Source organism: Narcine bancroftii, chromosome 7, assembly GCF_036971445.1.
Source record: "Narcine bancroftii isolate sNarBan1 chromosome 7, sNarBan1.hap1, whole genome shotgun sequence".
Lineage (NCBI taxonomy): Eukaryota > Metazoa > Chordata > Chondrichthyes > Torpediniformes > Narcinidae > Narcine > Narcine bancroftii.
The window spans coordinates 41989958-42006460 of NC_091475.1; the positions used below are offsets into that span (position 1 = coordinate 41989958).

Here is a 16503-nt window from a genome sequence, read left to right on the forward strand (position 1 = left end):
CCGATAATTTTCAGTCTTCTGCCTACATCCCTTCTTAAAAAGTGGTGTGACATTTGCTGTCTTCCAGTCTGCCGGGACCTGCCCAGAATCCAAGGAATATTGGTATATGACCACCAATGCATCAACTATAACTTCTGCCATTTCCTTCAGAACCCTTGGATGCATATCATCAGGACCAGGTGATTTGTCTGGCTTTAGTCCCATTAGTTTCTCCATCACTACTTCCTTTGAAACAACTATTTTATCAAGGCCTTCCCCAACATTCGCATCCTTAACTCCGCACTTGGGCACGCTGGACGTGTCTTCCACCGAGAAGACTGACACAAAATATTTGTTCAGTGCCTTGGCCATTTCCTCATTTTTTGCTACCAGTTTTCCTTTCTCATCCTCCAAGGGTCCTATGTTAACTCTGGCCACCCTCTTCCGTTTTATATATTTATAAAATTTTTTGCTTTCTGTTTTTATATTTTGTGCCAATTTACTTTCATAATCCTTTTTCCCATTTCTTATTACCCGCTTTGTAACCCCTTGTTGTCTCTTAGTTATCCCAATCTTCCAATTTCCCACTGCTTTTTGCAGCTGTGTACACCTGTGCCTTCAATTTTATTCTATCCTTTATTTCCTTTGTTAACCACGGTTGATTTTTCCCTCCCTTGCTGCCCTTTTTCCTGACCGCAATATATTTTTGTTGAACATTACATTTGAAAATCTTCCACTGTTCCTCAACTGTTTCATCAATTAGCCTGTGCTCCCAGTCCACTCTGCCCAATTGCTCCCTCATCCTATGGTAGTCACGCCTGTTTAAGCATAATATATTAGTTTTAGATCTAACTATTTCCCCTTCCATCTGAATGATAAATTCAATCATACTATGATCGCTATTTCCCAGATGGTCTCTGACTATTACATCATTTATTCTACTTATCTCATTGCACAACACGAGATCCAGGAGAACATTTTCTCTTGTGGGTTCCTTAACATGCTGCTCAAGAAAGCTATCACGGATTCATTCTGTGAAGTCCTCTTCCAGACTCCCACGACCAACTTGATTTTCCCAATCTATATGGAAGTTAAAGTCCCCCATGACTACTGCCGTATCATTGCTACATGTACATGTTGTCAAGTTGATGTATAGATGGGGAAGTCGATGTCCACGCTGTGGAGACTAGTGCAAGACTGACACCTCCAGGCTTGCATGTTGGGCTTGTATATATCTCTGTTTCTATCACATGGACATAAAGTAACATCATCAGGCACAGATTAAAAGCCTGTGCTGGATGCAGGTCAATTTCCCACATCCTCCAAAGCACATCTGCATCCAGCAATCCCACTGCAGACCCCCAAACTCTGTATTTTCTTTTTGTTTGGGTGACTTCTTCTCTGCCAAGGCGCCTGAATACAACTGGTCTATCCAGATCCAGGTGGCAGGTTTGAGGTAGTCAATTACAAAAGCTTCCTCTTTACCTCCGATGTCCAAAATGCAAGTCAAACCATTGCGACTTAGTACCTTGAAAGGACCCTCATACGGATGCTGGAATGGTGCTCAGTGAACTTCTTTCTGTATGAAAATGTACTTGCAGTCCTGCAAGTTCTGGGATATATAGGACCTGGCCTGACTGTTGAGATGTCGGTATGGGCACTAAAGAATTGTGCTTCTCGTGGAGCTTGTTGAGACAGATGCGGGTGCCTCCTCCCATCCTTGTGAGTCTGATACATTCTCCTGGGACCATCAGGGGCACGCCATTGACCAGCTCTGCCAATGAGGCACCTATATCATCCTTAGGTGCCATTCACATGCCCAAGAGTATCCATGGCAATTCGTTAGCCCTGTTAGGTCCCTGCAGATGTGACATAAGGGCCGATTTCAAATGCCTCTGAAACCTTTCTACTGGTCTGTTGGATTGCAGGTGGTGCATAGTTATGTGGTGCAACTTGGTTCCAAGCAGGGAAGCCATTGCTGACCACAGGCTTGACGTGAATTGGGCACCCCTATCAGATATGATGTGTGCTGGCAGACCGAAATGTGCTATTCAGGCAGAAATGAGCACCATGGCACAGATGTTGGTAGTCATGTCTGCCAGTGGAATCGCCTCTGGCCTCTGCATGGCCTGATTCCACTATAGTGAGAAAAAAACAAGAACCTCGTGACACCAGCAGGGGGCCTACAATTTCCACATGTATGTGGTCAAACTTCCGATACGTCGACTCAAAGTATTGTAGTGTGACTTTCATATGTTGCTGGACTTTGGATGTATGGCAACAAGTGCATGTCTTCACCCATTTGCTGATGTGATTTTGAAGGTCATGCCACACAAATCTGATGGCTAGCATCTGGACAGTCATTCTGATCGATGGATGTGCCAACCCATGTACCTTGTCAAATACCTGCCACTTCCTGGCCATCGGAACAATTGGGTGAGGACGACCTGTAGATATGTCACACAGGAGTTTGGGGACATCTGTTCTTGAGTGGACCAGCAATGCAACATTAACCAGTGCTTCCTTGGCATTCTTAAATGCTGCTGACAATTCTTTGACCTGAGCGACATCCTTTGCCTTGCCTGATATCAGGATGAAGAGGGGCTACATGATGCGAGTGGCTGATGGTAGAAACCGGTGTGGTCTTTAACTGTGCTGGACTTGGCGAATGCCCAGATCACCTTGTCCTTTGCTGGTAGTGGCTTTGCTCTGTGTTTGTCGATTCTATGGCCCAGAAGGTCGATGGGCACTAACCTGAATTGACACTTAGCCGGGTTGATGGTCAGCCCAAACTCATTCAAACAAGTGAAAAACTTGCACAGGTGGGACAGATGTTCTGACGACTACAGCTAGCTAGGTACATGAATGTAAAATTGAGATCACATCCCTGTCTATCCATTAAACTTTGGAAAGTCTACGCGACATTCTTGAGCCCAAAAGGCATCCTTCTGAATTCAAAAACGGTAAAAGGTGTCCGGAAGATCCCGCCCCCCCCCCCCTCGGACCAGGTCCACCTTGGAAAAGATGTGTATCCCTGCAGGTTGGACATAAAGTCCTATAAACGCGGTGCCGGTTAGCAATCAGGTGCGGTAACTTTGTTCAACCTGCGGAAATTACCACAGGGTCTCCATTGCCTGTGGTCTTGGGTACCATGTGGAGCGGGCAAGACCAGGGGCTATTGGACTGTTGTACAACACCAATGTCCTCCATCCTGGCCTTTCTGCGGTATGTGATGCTGCACCCAATGTTTTGGCATCGCCGATGTGAATTGCAGCATAATTATCCCACCAACAACCTGGTGAATTCGTTCTCTGAAAGAGTAACGGAGCCTTAATGTGGGGCTGGCAGCTTGGCCACACCTCGGGAGAAGGTCTGGAAAGTGTTGGTATGAATAAGCCTTTGTCCCTCTAGATCAACCAGCAGGCCATGTGCTCTGAGAAAATAAGCTCCCAGTAGTTATTGTGCGACTGCGGCCAGTGTGAACGTCCATGTGAACTTGGTATCGCTGAACTGAAGTGGGATCTTACACATGCCAAATGTCTGGATAGCACTGCAGCTTGTGGCTTTCAATGATGGCCTGGGTTTCTCTTGCATGTACCATGTCTCAAAGGGGGAAGGACGCTGATCTCAGCTCCTGTATCCACCAAGAAAGGACAGCTGGAATGTCTATCTCAGACAAATTAAAGGCTGTCTTGGTGGCCAGCCCCCGCAACCATTAGTGACAGCTGGCCCTATGCGTTTCCCTGAAATGCACAGGGAGGTCGGCAGTGGTGAGCTTCTGTGCCTCATAGTTGATGGTAGAAACCCCAATGGATGCTATTTTCATCCTGTTGTCTCCTGGCTGACTGGTGGTTGGACAACTGATTTGATTGACCTTGCCGCTGGTCTAATGGAATGGCATGGTCCTGCTGCTGTGAGCGGGATCTGGTGACCTGTCCTATGGATATCACGCTTTCTTGCTTAGAATGTCAGCATGGGCCACGATCCTCATCCACCAGCAGCATGTGGTTATCTTCAGGCAACTAATTCCAAGAAAGCCTGCTTGAACATGAGGTAGGGCATCTAACTTTTGTTAGCATCATCTTTTATAGATACACCTCTAGGTGCCATTCTCCCCCTTAGACTGGAGTCTCCACCTTGCTAGAACTTTTCCTAATTAATATAAGGCTTTTTTTTTAAAAAAGTGCAACTTTTACTTAGTCCCATTGTAGACATTCTTCAATCTTCCTCTTTGGCAACTTAGCATTTTTAAAACTTTTTAAAAGAATACTTCACACTGTGAACCATATCAATCAAAATACATACAAACATTTCCCTCTTAAATATACAGTGGCATTTTCTTCCCCTTTTTCCCCCCTACCTTCCCTCCCCCCTTCAAACCCATTCTTCTTTGGCTTGGCTTCGCAGACGAAGACTTATGGAGGAGTATGTCCACGTCTGCTGCAGGCTCGTTGGTGACTGACAAGTCCAATGTGGGACAGGCAGGCACGGTTGCAGCGGTTGCAAGGGAAAATTGGTTGGTTGGGGTTGGGTGTTGGGTTTTTCCTCCTTTGTCTTTTGTCAGTGAGGTGTGCTCTGCGGTCTTCTTCAAAGGAGGTTGCTGCCCGCCAAACTGTGAGGCGCCAAGATGCACGGTTGGAGGCGATATCAGCCCACTGGCGGTGGTCAATGTGGCAGGCACCAAGAGATTTCTTTAAGCAATCCTTGTACCTCTTTTTTGGTGCACCTCTGTCTCGGTGGCCAGTGGAGAGCTCGCCATATAACACGATCTTGGGAAGGCGATGGTCCTCCATTCTGGAGACGTGACCCACTCAGCGCAGTTGGGTCTTCAGCAGCATGGATTCGATGCTTGCGGACTCTGCCAGCTCGAGTACTTCGATGTTGGTGATGAAGTCATTCCAATGAATGTTGAGGATGGAGCGGAGACAGCGCTGATGGAAGTGTTCTAGGAGCTTTAGGTGATGCTGGTAGAGGACCCATGATTCGGAGCCGAACAGGAGCGTGGGTATGACAACGGCTCTGTACAATACAATACAATAAAACCATTAAACAATGTAATCACACAATGAAAATAAACAAGAAGATTGTGTCATCTACTGTTACACACTGGGTCAGTTCATTTCATCTTCTTCTCATTCTATCATTTTAGGGGGTGAAGGTCTGCGGTAGGCCCTCTCTGTTATGTTCCATGTACAATTCCCAAATTTGTTCAAATAATGTGACTTTATTTTTTAAATTATATGTTATTTTTTCCAATGGAATACATTTATTCATTTCCATGTACCATTGCTGAATTCTCAGGTACTCTTCTGATTTCCAAGTTGACATTATACATTTTTTTGCTACACCAAAGGCTATCATAATAAATCTTTTTTACACTTCATCAAGTCTGAGGCCTAATTCTTTACTTCTTATATTACTTAGAAGAAAGATCTCTGGATTTTTTGGTATGTTGCTTTTTGTGATTTTATTTAATACCTTATTTAGATCTTCCCAAAACTTTTTCATTTTCTCACATGCCCAAATTGCATGTACTGTTGTTCCCATTTCCTTACAGCGAAAACATCTATCTGATAATGTTGGATCCCATTTTTTAAACAACTTTTGGGGTATGATATATAATCTGTGAAACAAATTGAACTGTATCATGTGTTTATGTGTAACCTTGTGTTTATTATATTCTTCATAGTTCCAAAACATAACTTTTCCCATGTTTCATTTTTTATCTTTATGTTTAAATATTTTTCCCACTTTTGTTTGGGTTTATAGCTTATTTCATCATTTTCCTTCTCGCAGCTTGATGTACATCTTCGTTATAAATCTTTTTATTATCATTGTTTCTGTAATCACATATTCAAAGCTGCTTCCTTCTGGTAATCTGTCTGTTTCCCAATTTATCCTTAAAATAGGCTTTCAGTTGATGGTATGCAAACATTGTTCCATGAGTTATTCCATAATTTGCTTAAATGTTAATAAATGATTTCCCAAAAATAATTTTCTATGCTTTTAATTCCTATTCTCTCCAATTCTCTAAAGGAAAGGTTATCTATTCTAAAATGGATTTTGCGTCAATAATAATTTTGGAAGTTGGTCATTTGTTTTTTTCCTTGTAAGTGAATCTTCTTCCATATATTGAGTAAATGATGCAGAACTGGTGAGCTTTTATATTGCACCAGCTTTTCATCCCACTTATAAAGTATATGTTCCGGTCTTTGGTACCTTCTCCCCTATTTTACCTAACTCTATCTTAGTCCGATCTGGTTTTTCCCTTGTCTGATAAAAAATCTGATAACTACCTTAATTGTGCTGCTCTATAATAATTTTTAAAGTTTGGTAACTGAAAACCACCTTGGTTGTACCTTTCTGATAATTTATCTAACGCTATCCTCGGTTTTCCCCCCTTTCCATAAAATTTTCCTAATTATTTTCTTTAGTTCATTGAAGAATTTCTCTGTTAAGGGAATTGGTAACGATTGAAACAGGTATTGTAACCTTGGTAAGACATTCATTTTAATGCAATTTACCCTCCCTATCAGTGTTAGTGGTAATTCTTTCCAATGTTCTAAGTCTTCCTGCAATTTCTTTATTAGTGGCTGATCATTTAAATTGTACAAGTGGCTTAAATTATTATCTAACCTAATCCCTAGGTATCAGATGGCTTGTGTTTGCCATTTAAATGGTGATTCTTTTTTAAATTCTGTATAATCCACATTACTCATTGGCATCGCTTCACTTTTATTTGTGTTGATCTTGTCCCCCGATATTTATCCATATTCCTTCAATTTCTTATGTAATTGTTTTATTGATATTTCTGGTTCTGTTAAGTATACTATGATGTCATCTGCAAATAAATTGATTTTATACTCCTCATTTATTTTTATCCCTTTTATTTTCTGTTCTTATCAGTTCTGCCAATGGTCCTATTGCGAAAGCGAACAGTGAGGGAGATAGTGGACATTCCTGCCTAGTTGACCTACTTAATTTAAATTGGTTTGATACATATCCATTTACTGTCACCTTTGCCAATGGTCCATTATATAATGCTTTAATCCAATTAATATATTTTTCTGGTAGATTGAACCTCTGTAATACCTTGAATAAATAATTCCATTCTACCCTTTCAAAGGCTTTTTCTGCATCTAAAGCAATAGCCACTGTTGGTATCTTATTTCCTTGAACTGCATGAATTAAATTAATAAATTTACAGATATTATCCGCTGTTCGTCTTTTCTTAATAAATCCAATTTGATCTTGTTTTACTATTTTTGGTACACAGTCGGCCAGTGTTTGCTAATAATTTTGCTATTATCTTATAATCTGAATTAAGTAGACATATTGGTCTATATGATGCTGGTGTTAGTGGATCCTTCCCCATCTTTGGTATGACTGTAATTATTGCTGTCTTACATGAATCTGGCAAGTTTTGTGTTTCTTCTATCTGGTTCATTACTTCCAGGAGAGGAGGAATTAATAACTCTTTAAATGTTTTATAGAATTCTATTGGGAGTCTATCTTCTTCAGGCGTTTTATTGTTCGGCAGCTTTTTTAATATATCCTGTTCTTCCTCTATTTCAAATGGTTTTATCGGTTTGTTTTGCTCCTCTTGCAATTTCGGCAGTTCAATTTTAGATAAAAACTATCATCTTTCCCCTCATTCTCAGTTTTGTATAATTGTTCATAAAATTCCTTAAAATTCTCATTAATCTCCATTGGATTATATGTAATTTGTTTGTCCTTTTACCTTGATGCCAATACAGTTCTTTTATCTTGTTCTGTTTTAAGTTGCCAGGCTAATATTTTGTGTTTTTTCTCCTAGCTCATAATACATTTGCTTTATTTTCATTATGTTCTTCTCCACCTTATAAGTTTGTAATGTTTCGTATTTCATTTTTTTGTCCGCCAATTCTCTTCTTTTTGTTATGTCTTCCCTTGTTGCTAGTTTTTTTTTGTACTTACTATCTCCCTTTCCAACTGTTCTATTTCCCGATTGTAGACCTTTTTCATCTTAGTTATGTAACTTATTATCTGTCCTCTAATGAAGGCTTTCATTGCATCCCATAATATAAATTTGTCTTTCACTAATTCCGTATTTATTTCAAAGTACATTTTAATTTGGCGTTCAATAAATTCTCTAAATTCCTGTCTTTTAAGTAGCATGGAGTTTAATATGTTCTTGGTGGGATGTCCTCCAGTTCTATTACTAATAACAGGGGTGAGTGATCAGATAGTAAACTAGCTTCATATCAGTTTTCCTAACTCTCTCTTGAATATGGGCTAACAACAAAAACATATCAATCCTTGAGTATGTTTTATGCCTACTCGAGTAATATGAATATTCCTTCTCCCTTGGGTGCTACCTCCTCCATACATCCATAAGTTTCATTTCCTGCATTGATTTAACCATAAATTTGGCCACTTTATTCTTTTGTACTAGACTTTTGTCCAGTTTTACCCAACATTGGATCCAAATTAAGGTTAAAAATCCCCTCCTATCAATATATTCCCCTGCGTATCTACAATCTTCAAAAAAAAATTCCAGAAATCTGAATATATCTGACACTTTATCATTACATACCTCCCTGCCGGATCTATTATTTCCTCCTATTTTGATTGGTACATTTTTATTTATTAATATAGCTACATTTCTGGCTTTTGAATTATATGATGCTGCCGCTACTTGCCCTACCCAGTCTCTCCTTAATTTATTATGTCCACTTCAGTTACATGCGTTTCCTGCACAAATGCTATGTCTATTTTTTCTTGTTTCAGGAAATTTAATAGCCTTTTTCGTTTAATTTGATTATGTATTCCATTAATATTTATAGTCATATAATTCAACATGGCCATCTCATATTCTGTTTACACCTCATTTCCGCTTCCTCACCACCACCATCCCCCTTTGCCTCATTTTCATCTCTCAGTTTTCCCTTTTTGAACTCAATGTATGACAACACTTTTAAAACATAAAATACTTCAACCATTCCCACATCTAAAATTCCCTTAACCCCTAATGTTTCTCCCCCCCACCTCTCTCTGAATTGCCCCTTATCCCTTGCCGGGCAACCACAAGTCCCCTTTTCATTTGGATTGCAAATCTGCTCGCAAGCGTCAAGTGATTTTGCAGTGACTGTTATTCTCTCCCACCCAAGCCCCTCCAGAAAAGACTTTATCTTCACATATTACAAAACTCACCCTCTTTTTAATCCCCCTTTATTTCTTCCCTTTTCTTTCCCTTCTTTAGTTCTTACTTATACATTATTTTTACTTCTTGATATGTATTTTGTCATCGTTCTTTATTCTTGTTACATCTCTTCATCTCTCCTTCTGTCCTGTAGGCGTTCTGCAAATTCTCGTGCTTCCTCTGGATCCGAGAACAGTCTGTTTTGCTCCCTGGGATAAATATTTTAAGCACAACTGGATATCTTAACATAAATTTATAACCTTTTTTTCCATATGATCGATTTTGCTGTATTAAACTCCTTTCTCTTCCTTAAGAGTTCAAAACTTATGTCTGGGTAAAAAAATATTTTTTGACCCTTGTATTCCAATGGTTTTTTATCTTCTCTAATTTTATTCCTTGCCCTCTCCAGTATATTTTCTCTTGTCGTGTATCTCAGAAATTGTACTAAAACGGATCTTGGTTTTTGATGTGTCTGTGGTTTCGGAGCTAGTGTTCTGTGTGCCCTTTCTATTTCTATTCCTTCCTGTATTTCTGGCATTCCCAGGACCTTTGGGATCCATTCTTTTATAAATTTTTTCATATTTGTGCCGCCTTCATCTTCCTTTAGGCCCACCATCTTTGTTGTTTTGCCTACTATAGTGTTCCATTATATCAAATATTCTGAGCTAACAACTCCTGTGACTTTAACTTTTTTGTCACTTTCTTTCAATTTTCTTCAAGTCATTCACTTCCATTTCTACAACAGTTTCTCGTTCTTCCACATTTTCTAATCTTTTCCCTATTTCTGTCATGACCAGCTCTATTCTACTCGCTTTTTCTTCTGTACATTTCATTTCACTAAATTCTAATGTCAACCATTCTTTTAATGCTCTCATTTGTTTTTGAATTTTTTAAAATCCATATACTGTTTTATCTTTATATCTATTTTACCTTAAATTTCTCTGTGCAGAGCTTGGTCTTCTTCCTCTTCTTCTGTGTCTTCACCTGTTTTTGTCTTCTACATCTCTTCCTTGTATCTGTGTCTCCTGACTTTCTTGTTGAGTTGCTTGCCTCACTTTGCTAGGCTTCTTCTTGCTTGACTTCTTGCTGTTGGTCCTCTTCTTCTGGGCTAGTTATCTGTTGGGCCTCCTGTTGCTGTTCTTCTTTCCTATCACTCCCTTCCTGTCGCTTTCCTCCTCTTCCAGCTGAGAGCCCTGGTGTCGGGTATCCCTCAGCTTGTCGCACTGTGTTTGCTCGCTCCTCAGCTGGGCCCCCCTCCAGTCGGTGTTTTCTTTTCTCTTAGTGAGCGCACTCGTGCATGCGCAGTTGCACGCTTTTGTTTGGTTCAGAGAGGCATTTTTGCAGTCTGGCGGTCGGGACATCACAACTCTGTGGGGTCGTCACCTACCTTGGGGAACGGGATCTTTTCTCCACGGCAGCTCCCTGTTTCTTCATGCAGGTAAGGCCCTCTCCTTTCTCTTTTGGTGTCTTTTCTTTTTTTCCCATTGTTTTAACTTTTTTCTTCTTGGGTACCATTTTCTTTTTTTTCTCTACAACTTTATCTTTTATTTGTTATGTTTTGTGTTTCTTGAACTTTGTCTTTTCACTTTATTTCTTCTTTTCTGGAGAGGGCTGGTATTCTCCTACTACCAGCCATTACTCCATCACATGACTCCTCCCCGGCAACCAAAGCATTTTCATAAACCTTGCAGGAAGTCTTCCACCTTTATCTTAGCCTTGAAAAATCGTCTATTATTTTCTGCTACTTTGACCTTCTGAGTTAGGAGTATATTATCAAATATTTCAAGTTTACATCAAACTCCTTCCTTTGCTTAATCAAAGTAGGACTAAAATATTGGAAAAATGGCACTTTTTCATGGTCCATCTCAGGTGGGCCATTATTGAGCTGCTCCCAGAATTGTCTCCTGTTCCCAGTAACTCAATAGTCTTACCAGGACCGGTCGTGGTCTCTTTATTGGATCTGATGGTCTGTTGAGCCCTTTCAATATGTAATTTTTCTCTGAATTTGTCTTCTCTCAGCACTCGTAGGATCCATGTTTCAAAGAAGTTGACTGTATCTCTTCCCTAGATTCCTCCTTCCATTCCAATAAATCAGACATCATTTTGTCTGCTAATATTCTCCCTGTGGTTGATCTTGTCTAGCAGATCTTGTCTGTTCAACTCCAATTGTTTCACATCTTTCTCCAAAGCTTTTAGCTTATCTTGTGTTTTTACTGAGTCTACTTCTGCTTGGGTCATTCTTTCAGTTAAGTCTTCAACAATTTCTTTAATTTCAGTCATGTCTCTCATTACATTTTTAACGGTAACAAATCAGTTCCTCAAGTCTTCCCTTTTCTCCATGATAATATTTTGTTCTTATCCACTGGTTCCTGGCAGAGTATAAACTTCAATTTTCGTTCTTGGCTGGCTTGGTTTCTTTGTACTTGTCCATTTTTTAGTGAAAAATTCTTAATTTTAAAATTTTAATAATCTTTTTGATATTCTTCAAAGAGAGCTCAATCAAAACACCATCTATCTCCCCGTTCGTAGAATTTTTTTATAGTTGGAAGATCAGTAATATACGTTCCAGGAATTCTTTGTCTGTTCTCTGGGAGTCACCAGAAATTCCACATCATTATTGATTTTTTTTTTTCTCTCTAATTATATTTAAAAAAGGTAGCCTTGATTAGGTGGGGGGTGGGAATAGATTTGTTTAGTTCTTTAGCTTTTAGTTTTTTAATCTACAAAGAACTAAATGTAATTATGCATATTTTATTGTTTACCCATTATTTTCTCCCTTTTGTCTGTATTTATTTGTATACAATTGAGTTATTATGCAATCATCATTTATTATGTATGCTCAAATGTTAAGCACCTAATAAAAGTTTTTTTTAAAGGAAAATGCTTGATATATTTAAATAAAAGCCTATTATGATCATTTTATCTAATGTAGTACTTGTATGACTATGTTTGTAACAAGCTCATTTGTGTATACATTATGCTTCCAATTATCTGAAAATAGTTGGGACTGGACCTATCTTGGTTAAGCGGATTTTTCGGATATTCAGGAATTTTTTTCTAATGCAGCCCAGTAGCATCAGGAGAATACTTGTCTCAGTAATCTTCAAGTGCAAACTTAAACCTAAAATAAAATTCCCAGCAGGTATGTTTGCATATTTTCATGAAAAATTATGGATGAAAATGGTGTAAAACTATAGAACAGTACACTTCGACCTACTCCATTAAAAAAAAAAGTACTAAACCTTCCCTACTCCATAACCCTCTATTTTTCTTTCATCCATGTGTTTGTCCAAGACTCTCTTAAATGCCCCCATTGTTTCAGCTTCCACCACCATCCCCAGCAAGGCATTCCTGGCACCCAGCTCTGTGTATGTGCATAATGTATATTTTTTAAAAAACCCTTACTCTTGATGTCTCCCCTAAATTTCCCCCCTCCCCCCGCCCACTGGAACTCTCAACGCTTCGACCATGGAGTCTCACCTTGACCCTGGCCACCTACCCATACAAATTCCTCACCCATCCAAGCTCCTGATGCCCTGAACGTAGACTTGCCACCCATCAATGGCTGCCTGCCCAAGCTTCTGATGCCTCAAACGGCGTATGTAATTATCATGGTCAAAAGTAGTGTGCACATAATAGTTGGACCCCTAAATTTTACCCTCAGAATTGGTTCTCTAAAATCAACTATTACACACACATGGTGTGGTGAGCTACTTGAGGAAATAGCTGCTGGGATGCAGCTCTCTGTAACTGGGTTGGTCTTGCTTTGCAAAGCAAAAATAAAATGTTTACCTTTATCAGTGTTTAGAATTTTATTATTGTTCGAGAGAAGTTTGGAAATCAGTGTGGTGTGATTATGAGAGTTTTGAATTGGAACCATATAAAACTACAGTACAGAAAACAGGCTATTCGGTCCTTCTAGTCTTTGCTGAAACATCATTCCACTAGTCCCACTAACCTGCACCCATTCCCTAACCCTCCAGACCTCTCTCATCCATGTATATCGAGTTCCATAATTTTACTCTGTGCTGTGAATTCATTTAATACAAAAGAACCTTGCCCCCCCGCCAGGTGACTTTCAGATTAAAAATTGTGATTCTAATATTTCCTTCCAATTTGGACATCAGATTCTTAGTTTTGGCAAGGCTCACAGACATTTCATGTTGTCAAGAAGACAAAGTCATGTCTCCATGCTCATTTGGTCTATGATTAGACTTTTACTTTGAGCCTCATTATCTTGAGTGCTCTCATAGTTAAGCTGCAATATTGCCTGATATTGCCAACTGAATAAATATTAACATTGTATCTTTGTACTTTTTATTCTTGTTTCTTCTCTTTTTGGCTTGGCTTCGCGGACGAAGATTCTCAACAAACTTTGAGGGCAGTGGGATCACTTGTTAGTGATCTTGTATATATGTATTTCAGTGCTGCATTTAAATGAGGTTACTAACATTTTAATTGCAAGTCTCTAACCATTCTTCTGAGATGTCATTCAAATTAACAAGAAGCATACTTTGCTAAATGGAAGGGTGTCAGGACTCTGGCTTTTCCCATCCATATGGGGAAGCAAATAAACTATCCATTCTAAACATGATGATACAATCCTTTCAGGAATGCAGCTTTTTTAAAAAAAAATCTTTGCGGTCAATAGTGTTATTTGACTTAAAATATTGTGTATACATCTTGAATATTTTAAAAGTTCGAGCACAGAGTCTGTACATGCCTTGGATTTCTAAAGCACTCATAGCAATAAAATGTTGGTTGCTTTATTAAACAATTTGATACTTTGACAAAGACTATGAAGATTATGTATTAGGACCTGGGCCAAAGTGGTAAACTAAGCATCTTGGAGCATTGTGATGGAGAGAGATTTTAAAGTGAAGACTTAGCTTAAGGTACATCCATGAATCAGCAATCAATATCATAGCCCTTTCATATTTGCATCCCACTAAATCGGCTGTTCAGTGTCCTGGAATAGGAATGGGAGTTTGGCTTTTCACACTTGACCTCTTCTAACTAGGGCACTGAATGCTTTCACACTTTCAAGGAGCCATCCCTGAGATTAGGACTGTTCTACCTTCATGACACCGAGTGATGGTGGATCTACCCTATATCTTGATCAATGTATTATGATCTTGTATTTGAACAAAATTAATCATGCGTAGTTATAATTAAGCTTTATGTACAGTGCAATATGAGCCCTTTAGCCCCTCTTGTGTAGTGCTGACCTATATAAACCTTTATTAGGGACCGTGGGAAAGTGCTAGCAATAAATAGCCATAGTGGACAATTTTTAAACAGGGTGGGAAAGTTGGTAGCACTATCGCATAAAACTTAGAAATACTGTTGGGGGAAAAGGTGATGGTGGACCTGCCCTCCCAGAATTCTGTGCAGCAGAGCATAGCTGCATGCCAGGAGCATTCATGGAGAGGTTTCTCTGCCACACAGCATTCTGATAAGTCAGGCCTGGCATTGCTTTTTCCCACTGTGTGCTATAGTGCTATCAATTTGCCCCACACCTTTTAAAAATTGTCTGCTATTGCTATTTATTTCCTCTCTCTCACCCCTGCTGTAACTTTCCCATGGCAAAATTTATACTTTTGTTTAATCTTCCTTCACCTTCCTGCACTCACGCAAAAACTTGGGTCATTTCAATCCCACAATGCGATTGCCTACTTCACACTTGCACAATTACATTGCCGGCATCTGCAGACCCCGGGGATTGTACTGGGGGTCGAGGCCGTCAATCCCCGGCGGGAGATGACATCATCTGACGCCAGCGTTGAGCTGATCTTGCTTTCACACTAGACACTTTAAAGGCTGATCGGCAGTTAATTCCTGGGATCACTTGCTAGTATGAAAAGGGCTAATGATCTTTGAGAATCTAGTACTGGAGGAATGTAGAGATCATTTAGGGCTAGGGTAAAAGAGAAGGGTGACTTTGAGGGTGAAGGGGATTTGAAATAGAGTAAAAAAGTGTAAAGTAAAGGCACTACTGGAGTACTAGGCTTTTATGAAACCACTTCGAAGATGCTTTGCATCTAGTTTCACTATGTTTGAAGTAGTCAGTATTATTTTGTAAGCAAATGCAACGTCAATTTTCCTTCAATATTCCAGAAAACAGCCAGTGAATGAAATGATCAGTTCATTTTTAAAGAAAATATTTCTCAAAATACTTGATGAACTACCTGCAATTTAAAAAAACCACCTCATATTGATGGCAGAGAAAATCTTCATTCCAAGGTTAATGTCTCTGACAATGTAGTAGGGTCAGGATGCTCAGAGCATCAGCATGAATAATGTCCATTCCTATTTTGGTGCTAGGACACCAGAATTTCTTCGGAAGCTGATGCATGTGTGCACCTAATGCAAAAGCTTGGGTGAAAAGTGTTTTCTGAACCTTTGTAAAACTTACTCATGTTAGAAGCAGAGAATTATATCCAAAGAGCTGATCTTGGTGAGTCAAACTTGTAAAATTTGAGTTTGGTGTAAGACTTCGACAAAGAGATGCTTGCTTAGTCGGTGACAAATGTTTGTTTAGTATTGATCAAAACTGTAGGGCATCAGGAAGTATAGATGTTGTCAGGAAATGTGTGAAGACTTTCAGGAGATAAATATATCTGAGAACCAACTTTGTGTTCTTGAATGCAAATTTGTAAATGTAAAACCAATTTTAAGCCTGTATTTTTTCTGAATGTTGAGAAGACCTAATCTGCTTGATGTTAATAGCATAGTAATGTTTTCTATCAATTTTATTATTCATGAGATATTCATGGAATTAAATTGTGTATTAAAGCAAATCAAGATGTCAAAGGCAGCATAAAAACAAAAGAAAAGGCATACAATATTACAAAATTTAAAGTGCAGCCTTTTTTTAAATAAACTGAAGGCAAGTAAGAAAAAAGCTATAAGTGGAGAAAAGATGATCCCTTTATAGCTATTTTTATTTTTGGATTATTATATGCCTTTGACTTCCCTCAACAGCTACACATACACACAAACCTTGTTTGGTTTTGTGTAATTTTTTTTCCATGAAAAATCAAATTAATAGAAAACCTGCTACTAATTATTAATATCAAGCAGATTAGGCCCTCTCAACATCCAGAACAAATACAGGCTAAGAACTGGTTTTACATTTATAAATTAGCATGCACTCAAAAACAAAGTTGGTTCTCAAATATTGATTAAAAGAAAGGCAAGAGTGGACATTGTGTACTGCTGAAAAAAGATGCTGGAGGAGTGGTAATGGGGAACAAAGAAATAGCAGATGAACTGAACAGATATTTTACGTCAGTCTGTGGAAGACACCGGTGATAAGCCAGAAATTCAAGAGACCAGGAGTC

General features: G+C 39.1%; 1 protein-coding gene across 7 annotated transcripts in view; it reads left to right on the forward strand.

Annotated features, from left to right (window-relative positions):
• The window catches only part of LOC138738816 (ribosomal protein S6 kinase alpha-3), a 106085-nt gene that overhangs the window by 23219 nt on the left and 66363 nt on the right, over positions 1-16503 (forward strand). The window contains exon 2 of one of the 7 annotated variants that reach the window (XM_069889810.1): positions 68-179. The exons of the other annotated variants lie outside the window; for them this stretch is intronic. The gene's annotated coding sequence lies outside the window, so the exon portion shown is untranslated. The remainder of the gene's footprint in view (positions 1-67; positions 180-16503) is intronic. 7 annotated transcript variants of the gene reach the window in all.